Genomic DNA, 10,723 nt, shown 5'->3' on the forward strand with positions numbered 1-10,723 from the left:
TCCAAATAGGGAAAGGACTACATCAAGGCTGTATATTGTCTTCCTGCTTATTTAACTTATATGAAGAATACATCATGAGAAACACTGGACTGGAAGAAACACAAGCTGGAATCAAGATTGCCGGGAGAAATATCAATAACCTCACATATGCAGATGACACCACACTTATGGCAGAAAGTGAAGATGAGCTAAAAAGCCTCTTAATGAAAGTGAAAGAGGAGAGTGAAAAAGTTGGTTTAAAGCTCAACATTCAGAAAACGAAGATCATGGCATCTGGTCCCATCACTTCATGGGAAAAAGATGGGGAAACAGTTGAAACAGTGTCAGACTTTATTTTTGGGGGCTCCAAAATCACTGCAGATGGTGACTGCAGCCATGAAATAAAAAGATGCTTACTCCTTGGAAGAAAAGTTATGACCAACCTAGATAGTACATTCAAAAGCAGAGACATTACTTTGGTGACTAAGGTCCACCTACTCAAGGCTATGGTTTTTCCTGTGGTCATGTATGAATGTGAGAGTTGGACTGTGAAGAAGGCTGAGTGCCGAAGAATTGATGCATTTGAACTGTGGAGTTGGAGAAGACTCTTGAAGGTCCCTTGGACTGCAAGGAGATCCAACCAATCCATTCTGAAGGACATCAGCCCTGGGATTTCTTTGGAAGGAATGATGCTAAAGCTGAAGCTCCAGTACTTTGGCCACCTCATGAGAAGAGTTGACTCATTGGAAAAGACTTTGATGCTGGGAGAGATTGGGGGCAGGAGGAGAAGGGGATGACCCAGGATGAGATGGCTGGATGGCATCATGGACTCAATGGACGTGAGTCTGAGTGAAACTCCGGGAGATGGTGATGGACAGGGAGGCCTGGCGTGCTGTGATTCATGGGGTCGCAAAGAGTCGGCCACGACTGAGCGACTGAACTGAACTGAACTGAAGCCAGAAAGAGAAAAACAAATATAGTGGATTAGCACATACATATGGAATCTAGAAAAATGGTACTGATGAATCTATTTGCAGGGCAGGAATAGAGATGCAGATGTAGAGAAGGGACTTGTGGTCACAGCAGGGGGAGGAGAGGGTGGGGCAAACTGAAAGAGTAGCATTGACATATATACACTATCATGTGTAAAATAGATAAGCTAGTGGAAAGCTGCTGTACAGCACAGGGAGCTCAGCTTGGTGCTCTGTGAGGACCTAGAGGGGTGGGAGGCAGGGGTGGGAGGGAGGCTCAAAAGGGAGGGCATATATATACAGTTATAGGTGACTCATATTGTTGTACAGCAAAAACCAATACAACATTGTAAAGCAATTATCCTGCAATTTTTTTTTTTTTAATTTGTATTCTAGATGATGAGACTCTCCCCTGTGCTCCAGGTAATTTCCCTTAATTAACACCGGTGTTTTGGTAATCACATTTTATATTTCAGAAAGCAGATTCTAGGATCTCCTCCTGCAAAATTTGGCATATCCCACAGGACAGACTCATTGCTACTGATACCTTCAACAATAATTCATACCTTCAACAATAATTAACTGATTACTGGATCATCCTAGAATTAAGTCTTCTAGTTCACACGATTTACTTCATCAATCCTCAAACCCATGCATAAATATACAGTGCATCTGATTAGTTACTTAGTGATCACTAAACAAGAATCACTTGACATTTGAGGAATGACTTCATCATGGCAAAGAAGAACTCAATCAAATCTACTGAACAAAGTAACTTTTTGAAGGTAAAGACAGAGTAAGGCACAGAAGAAAATTCAAAGAAAATATAATTAATATGAGAAATGAGTTATAGGTCCATGGAACAAAGATAGGATGTACTATTTTGAAGGATCAGTATATAAAATAGCTCTTGAAATCTTAGTATATGATTGATGGTGATGATGCTGATAATGATGGAAGAGTTTGATAATAATATTGTGGAAATGATCAAGTATGTACAAATAAAGAGACAACAGTATATTAAAGATAAAATAAGAGACAAAATTCCAAAGGTTCAATCTTCAGCTTCCAGAAGGAAAATATGGTGAATAAGTGAGAATAAATCATAAAATAAACAACACAAGGAAATTTCTCAGAATTGAAGGATCCAAGTCTCCCAACTGAATGGGCCCAGAGATAGCCAATCCATTTAAGTAGAAATAATTTCTCAACAGAGAAAATAACCATGAAATACTAGAATTTTTAGATAAAGATATTAAAGCTCCCAGACAGAAAAAGCTGGATTAAAGCTCAACATTCAAAAAACAAAGGTCATGGCATCCAGTTCCATCATTTAAGCAAATAGATGGGGAAACAATGGAAACACTGACAGATTTTATTTTCTTGGGCTCCAAAATCATGGCAGATTGTGACTGCAGACATGAAATTAAGAGATGCTTGCTCCTTGGAAGAAAAGCTATGACAAACCTAAACAGCATTTTAAAAGGTAGAGACATCAGTTTGCCGACAAAGGTCTTTATAGTCAAAGCTATGGTTGTGAGAGTTGGACCATAAAGAAGGCTGAGCACTGCAGAATTGACACTTTTGAACTGTGGTGTTGGAGAAGACTTTTGAGAGTCCTTTGAACTGCAAGGAGATCCAGCCAGTCCATCATAAAGGAAAGTAACACTGAATATTCATTGGAAGGACTGATGCTGACGCTGAAGCTCCAGTACTTTGGCCACCTGCTGTGAGAGCCGGCTGATTACAAAAGACTCTGATGCTGGGAAAGATTGAAGGCAGGAGGAGAAGGGGATGACAGAGGATGAGACGGTTGGATGACATCACTGACTCAATGGACATGAGTTTGAACAAGCTCAGGGAGATGGTGAAGGACAGGGAAGCCTGGCATGCTGTAGTTCATGGGGTCCCAAAGAGTTGGACATGACTGAGCGTCTGAACAACAATAACAGAGTTACATACCTTTCTCCCAAATCTTGAGTATAATATCATTCTCCAACAAAATCAAGCAGATTCCTTTGAGAGAGGGTTGATTGTAGGACTGGGACATGTAACATATAAGATAAGTCTGGAGCATCTTGCTTTTCCAGAAAATAAAAGCTCAAAAAACTTCACAGTAAATAGGGCACATCAAAACAAAGAGACATGAGAGCCAACTGAAAGCTACTAACGACCAAAGCTAGAACAATCTGAGCAATGAAATGAGTAAAGTAGTGTTGGATTATAACCCAAAGTATAAAATATCCATGAGTTCATGCTGATATAAATAAATGATTGAATACGATAATAAATGTGGGAGAAGAGACAAATCTTCCATGCAGAGGAATCTAAATAATTTATATAGATTCTCCACACTGAAGGAGAGGGAGCATAACTCCTTACCCCTTAAGTCTGGGTTACACATAGATACTTCTTTCCAAAGGGTAGAGTATTGAAATGGGGAAAAGAGTAACCTTAAAGTGACAGTCCTACCTCAGCCAGGTGATCAACATGAATAGTCATAAATCCTGTTGATAGTATGCAGTCTTATGAACTGACTTGATGGAAATAGCACTTTACCTCTGTGATCTTCTTCCCAAAACTTGGATCTGCAGACAAAAAGAAAAACATCAGACAAATCCCAATAGAGGAACAACTTCCAACTTATCTGACTGGTACTCTTCAAAACTGTTGATAGCATTAAAGCAAGGAAAAGTCTCAGAAACTGTCATATCCAAAAGGATACAACTGAGTATAAAGATGATAAGCTGGATGGGATCCTGGAACAGCAAAAAGGATATAAGGTTAAAAATTATGGATTCCAGTTAATGATTTTATTAACATCGGTTCATTAATTGTGACAAATGTACCATACTAATAAAAAATGTTAATAGTAAGGGAAACTCTATGTGTGTGTCTGTGTGTGTGTGTGTTGGGAGGGGTGGAGAGAAGGTATATAGGACTCTTTGTATTATGTTTCCAAAAATTTTTTTATAAATCTAAAACTACTGTAAAAGAAATGCAGTATTATTGGGACAAAATAAAAGAGAAATAGATATTTCCATATTCTCAAAGAATCTAGTCACAAAATAGACATTGATTACAAAGGAAAAAATAGCAGGTTTACATTGGAGTATCCTGACAGAGGCCAACATAAAGAAATAATCAAAAAGAGGCAGCCTGGATGGGAGGGGAGTTTTGGGGGAAAATGGATATATGTATATGTATGGCTGAGTCGATGGCACCTCACTCCAGTACTCTTGCCTGGAAAATCCCATAGACGGAGGAGCCTGGTAGGCTGCAGTCTATGGGGTCGCTGAGAGTTGGCACGACTCAGTGACTTCACTTTCACTTTTTGCTTTCATGCGTTGGAGAAGGAAATGGCAACCCACTCCAGTGTTCTTGCCTGGAGAATCCCAGGGATGGCGGAGCCTGGTGGGCTGCCGTCTCTGGGGTCGCACAGAGTTGGACACGACTGAAGTGACTTAGCAGCAGCATGGCTGAGTCCCTGTGCTATTCACTTGAAACTATCACAATATTGTTTGATAATTGGCTAAGACAAAATAAAACGTTTAAAAAATTAACATCACCAGTAATAAGACATGTAATATTTTGTCAGAATATTCACAAATTCAATTTAATCAGGAGAGCACACAAAGCATACTCAAATGGAGAGGTAAACTAAAACATAACTGGTCCAAATACATTAAAGGTGTCCAAGTCACTAAAGGCAAAGAAAGACCAAGAGGCCATGACAGATTGTAGAGACCAAGGAGGCTTGACAAGTATAGATAATGTGGAATTCTGGATTGTATCCTGAGTCATTAATACATTGGTGGAAAAACTAGTGAAATTCTAATAAAATCTGTAGATTAAAACCACCACATGCTACAGGAATCCAGAAGGCAATGGGGTGTTAAGTTCAAATATCTAGAGAAGAATGAACTCTAATCTAGTATTTTAGACACAGCTAAACCATCAGTTTAGCTTATTGCCAAATTCAGACCTAAATTTAAGAAAGTAGGGAAAACCTCTAGACTATTCAGGTATGACCTAAATCAAATCCCTTATGACTATCCAGTGGAAGTGACAAATAGATTCAAGGAATTAGATCTGATAGACAGAGTGACTGAAAAACTGTGGATGGAGGTTTGTGACATTGTACAGGAAGCAGTGATCAAAACCACCCCCAAGAAAAAGAAATACAAAAAGGCAAAATGGTTGTCTGAGGAAGCCTATGAAAAAACAGCTATGAAAAGAAGAGAAGTGAAAGGCAAAGGAGAAAAGAAAAGATATACCCATCTGAATGCAGAGTTCCAAAGAATGGCAAGGAGCGATAAGAAAGCCTTCCTCGGTGATCAATGGAAAGAAATAGAGGAAAATAATAGAATGGGAAAGACAAGAGATCCCTTCAAGAAAATTAGAGATACCAAGGGAACATTTCATGCAAAGATGGGCTCAATAAAGGACAGAAATGGTATGGCCCTAACAGAAGCAGAAGATATTAAGAAGAGGTGGCAAGAATACACAAAACTATACAAAAAAATATCTTCATGACCCAGATAATCACAATGGTGTGGTCACTCACCTAGAACCAGACATCCTGGAAGGCGAAAGCAAGTGGGCCTTAGGAAGCATCACTATGAACAAAGCTAGTGGAGGTGATGGAATTCCAGTTGAGCTGTTTCAAATCCTAAAAGATGATGCTGTGAAAATGCCACACTCAATATGCCAGCAAATTTGGAAAACTCAGCAGTGGCCATAGGACTTCTGGAAAAGTTCAGCTTTCATTTCAATCCCAAAGAAAGGCAATGCCAAAGAATGCTCAAACTACTGCACAATTGCACTTATCTCACATGCTAGGAGAGTAATGCTCAAAATTCTCCAAGCCAGGCTTCAACAGTATGTGAACCATGAACTTCCAGATGTTCAAGCTGGATTTAGAAAAGGCAGAAGAAACAGAGATCAAATTGCCAACATCCCTTTGATCATCAAAAAAGCAAGAGAGTTCCAGAAAAACATATTCTGCTTTATTGAATATGCCAAAGCCTTTGACTGTGTGTATGACAACAAACTGGAAAATTCTTCAAGAGATGGGAATTCCAGACCACCTTACCTGCTTCCTGAGAAATCTGTATGCAGGTCAAGAAGCAACAGTTAGAACTGGACATGGAACAACAGACTAGTTCCAAATAGGAAAACGAGTATGTCAAGGCTGTATATTGTCTTCCTGCTTATTTAACTTCAATGCAGAGTACATCATGAGAAATGCTGGGCTGGAACAAGCACAAGCTGGAATCAAGATTGCTGGGAGAAATAACAATAACCTCAGATATGCAGCTAACACCACCCTTATGGCAGAAAGTGAAGAGGAACTAATGAACCTCTTGATGAAAGTGAAAGAGGAGAGTGAAAAAGTTGGCTTAAAACTCAACATTCAGAAAAATAAGATCATGGCATCTGGTCCCATCACTTCATGGGAAATAGATGGGGAAACAGTGGAAACCATGGTGGATTTTATTTTTTTGGGCTCCAAAATCACAGCAGATAGTGACTGCAACCATGAAATTAAAAGATGCTTGCTCCTTGGAAGAAAAGCTATGACCAACCTAGATAGCTTATTAAAAAGCAGAGACATTACCTTGCCAGCAAAGGCCTGTCTAGTCAAAGCTATGGTTTTTCCAGTGGTCATGTATGGATGTGAGAGTTGGACTATAAAGAAAGCTGAGCACTGAAAACCTGATGCTTTTGAACTGTGGTGTTGGAGAAGACTCTTGAGAGTCCCTTGGAGTGCAAGGAGATCCAACCAGTCCATCCTAAAGGAAATCAGTCCTGAATATGCATTGGAAGGATTGATATTAAAGCTGAATCTCCAATACTTTGGCCACGAAGACCTGACTGATTTGAAAAGACCCTGATGCTCAGAAAGACTGAAAGTGGGAGGAGAAGGGGACGACAGAGGATGAGATGGATAGATGGCATCACCGAGTCAATGGACATGAGTTTGAGTAAACTCCGGGAGAGGGTGATGGACAGGGAGGCCTGGCATACTGCTGTCCATGGTGTCACAAAGAGTCAGACATGACTGAGTGACTGAACTGAACTGAGTTGAATGATATAAATAATTTTCAGACATAAGATTTGTCAAAACTTTATTTTCCATGTTTTTAAGAAATTATTTAAAAATGTGATTTATCCAGAGAGAATAATACAAAAATATTCCTGGGATCTAATAAACAGGGTTTCAAAACAGAACAAATGTGCCAGAATGAGAGATACACTGCAGACTCCAAGAGATCCAGTTCAGACTGGATGTGGAAATAAATGAGGTATTTTACAGAAATTTTGAAGAGTGTGAGAATATTTAGTCAACAGTTTAAAAAAATCAGGAAATTTAAGTGATTTGAGTATTAACCCTAGCAAAACAAAATCTCACACACACACACACAAATAGGGAAATATGGTTACAGTACTCTTCTTGACTTAGCAGAATCTTATTATCAAAGCAACCAATGTGGTTTTAATCTGTGTCATATAGCAACATGGTCAGGATGTTTGCATGGGCAAGGGGTGAAAGAGGGGGGAAACACTAATTTTCCATAGTAGAAATCTGATAAATAATACTTTAATGAGTCAAAAAACAACATTGTCCACATACTATTTGTAGATTTGGAAGAAGATTACAGATTAAAGCTAAAATAATTTAAAGGGTTGCCTGCCTAAAGTCAAGAAAGTGAATGTTTATACATGTCTTTGAGGACTATTTAACATTTTAATCAATGTTTATGTTTTACTTTAATAAAACACAAAATTAATTGAAAATAATGTTGATATATAATTTCCCATGAAGTTATAATATCAACATCAGGATATAAATATTGTCCCACCTCTCCTCTTGACTGATGCTTTAACTCTTTATCCCATCAGAAGAAAAGACAAACTTGGAGTGAGAGATTTCACAAAAGAAGCATTCAAGAGATGATTCTCCGAAGAGATGCTGGCATCCTCAGTTTGTCACAGCATCAGAAATGAAAGAAATTTCCAGAGTCACCCAATATTCGATTGGCTCTTCTCTTGTTAAGTGAATAATGCATTGATAGCCATAGCTGGAGAAATTCACCTACACATTCTAGACTCCACTCTCACATTCGAGAAAGTCTACTCGTAAGTGCCATCTTGTAACTCCCTGTAAACAAAGAAAAACAAAGTGTGTTGTTCACAATCAGGTTCTACAAGGATGTGCTGTTAGACACAGCAAGTCTCTGACCAACAACCCTGAGAGGAATTCAGGATGAAAAATAGCATGGGGCACCCTGTGCTCTGGGTAAACAGGTCCCATAGATAGATGTGTATATCTCAGGAAGAATTTATTTTAGTGGACCCAGATTCTCACATCTTCCCATATAATCAAAAAAGCAGTAAAATCATTAACCTGAGATATCTGTTATATGTGACTAACAGAAGCCTGTTACCAAGATATATGCTTGACTGCATACATAGCCAAAAGTCGTATGTAAACTGGCTTTTCCTCTACTTCTTGGGAGCAATTTCCTCAGAGCCTCTGAGCAGTTGTCTTCCGGCTGTTGTCTTCTCCAAGGTCCCTGAATAAAACTTAAACTCACAACTCTTAAGTTGTGTGTTTTTCTTTAAGTCAACATTCCCACTGGAAACTCTGTTCCAGAAGCAACTACATCCCTTCTGGAAACAAAAAGCAACTGCCTTTCAGGACCCCCACCTCCCCATGCCCCAATATTCCAGCTGATGGAGGGAGCAAATATATATTTTTTTTAATTGGAGGCTAATTACTTTACAATATTGTGGTGGTTTTTGCCATACATTGACATGAATCAGCCATGGGTGTACATGTGTTCCCCATCCTGAACCCTCCTCCCACCTCCCTCCCCATCCCATCCCTCTGGGTCATCCCAGTGCACCAGCCCTGAGTACCCTGTCTCATGCATTGAACATGGACTGGCGATCTGTTTCACATATGATAATATACATGTTTCAGTGCTATTCTCTCATATCAATCCTCACCTTCTCCCACGGAGTCCAACAGTCTGTTCTATGCATCTGTGTCTCTTTTGCTGTCTCACATGTAGGGTTACTATTATCATCTTTCTAAATTCCATATATATGCATTTGTATACTGTATTGGTGTTTTTCTTTCTGGCTTACTTCACTTTGTATAATAGGCTCCAGTTTCATCCACCTCATTAGAACTGATTCAAATGTATTCTTTTTTTTTTACTATTTATTATTATTATTATTTTTTTACTTTACAATATTGTATTGGTTTTGCCATACATCAACATGAATCCACCACGGGTGTACACGTGTTCCTAATCCTGAAGCCCCCTCCCATCTCCCTTCCCATACCATCCCTCTGGGTCATCCCAGTGCATCAGCCCCAAGCCTCCTGTATCCTGCATCGAACCTAGACTGGCGATTCGTTTCTTACATGATATTATACATGTTTCCATGCCATTTTCCCAAATCATCCCACCCTCTCCCTCTCCCACAGAGTCCAAAAGACTGTTCTATACATCTGTGTCTCTTTTGCTGTCTCACATACAGGGTTATCATTACCATCTTTCTAAATTCCATATATATGTGTTAGTATACTGTATTGGTGTTTTTCTTTCTGGCTTACTTCACTCTGTATAATCAACTCCAGTTTCATCCACCTCAGAACTGATTCAAATGTATTCATTTTAATGGCTGAGTAATACTCCATTGTGTATATGTACCACAGCTTTCTTATCCATTTGTCTGCCTATGGACATCTAGATTGCTTCCATGTCCTGGCTATTATAAACAGTGCTGCGATGAACATTGTGGTGCACGTGTGTCTTTCAATTCTGGTTTCCTCGGAGGGAGCAAATCTTGAATGAAACAGTAGTCCAGCAGGGTTCATATCTTGCCAACACCATCTTCTCTGATGCACAACAGACATCAACTAATGTGAATGATAATCATCTAAATTCAGCATTCTGAAAGTTTATGAAGGGAAATAAGTCAGGTATTTTCCCTTCACCATGTTATAAAAAACAAAAAGAATTAACTATTGCTTCATTCTTCTTTCTGGATCTGCTTCTTCTATGTTTGTCAAGCAATTTTGCCTCTTGCTTTATCTTCCCTTCAATAGTTTATCCTTCATTTTAAAAACCCTTAGGAAACCCTTTGCTGTCTCCTACCAGGTCAAGTTAATTATCCCAGCTATGGCATTTCACATTATTTATTGTAATTTAGTTATTCATTGTGCCACTCTCTTTTTGATTTTTATCTTCTTCTCAGAATGTAACATCCAAGGGGTCAGTGACTGTGTTGTTCTTACCACTGTGTCTCAGCATGAGCTCTGCAAATTCAAGAATTGTTGCATAGTTTATCTGTAAAACAAAATAATAATGTACCAGTGTCTAAAGTCATTGGGATGGTTAAATAATGCAATGTATATAAGGCTCATTAACTTACAGTAATTACTTAATAAATGTTATATTTTATTGCAATTAAACTTTATATTACAGATTATTAAGGAACAATCACAACAATAACAGAACAACAATGCAATTTCCTAACACCTACTTTAGAATAAACTAGAAGGGTTAAAGGAAATAGTATCACATTGTAATTAGACAAGCTTCCTAAGAACTGTGGCTACATAATGTAAAGTATAATGAGGATTTTGGACACACTAGAGAAGGCAGAAAATAAATTATGCATGAAGAATAGGAAAGAAAAGTAAGACTCCCAAGTGTACTAAACATATAAAATTATTAGTCATATTAGACAAG

The sequence above is a fragment of the Oryx dammah genome, unplaced genomic scaffold (assembly GCF_014754425.2).
Source record: "Oryx dammah isolate SB20612 unplaced genomic scaffold, SCBI_Odam_1.1 HiC_scaffold_27, whole genome shotgun sequence".
NCBI classification, from domain to species: domain Eukaryota; kingdom Metazoa; phylum Chordata; class Mammalia; order Artiodactyla; family Bovidae; genus Oryx; species Oryx dammah.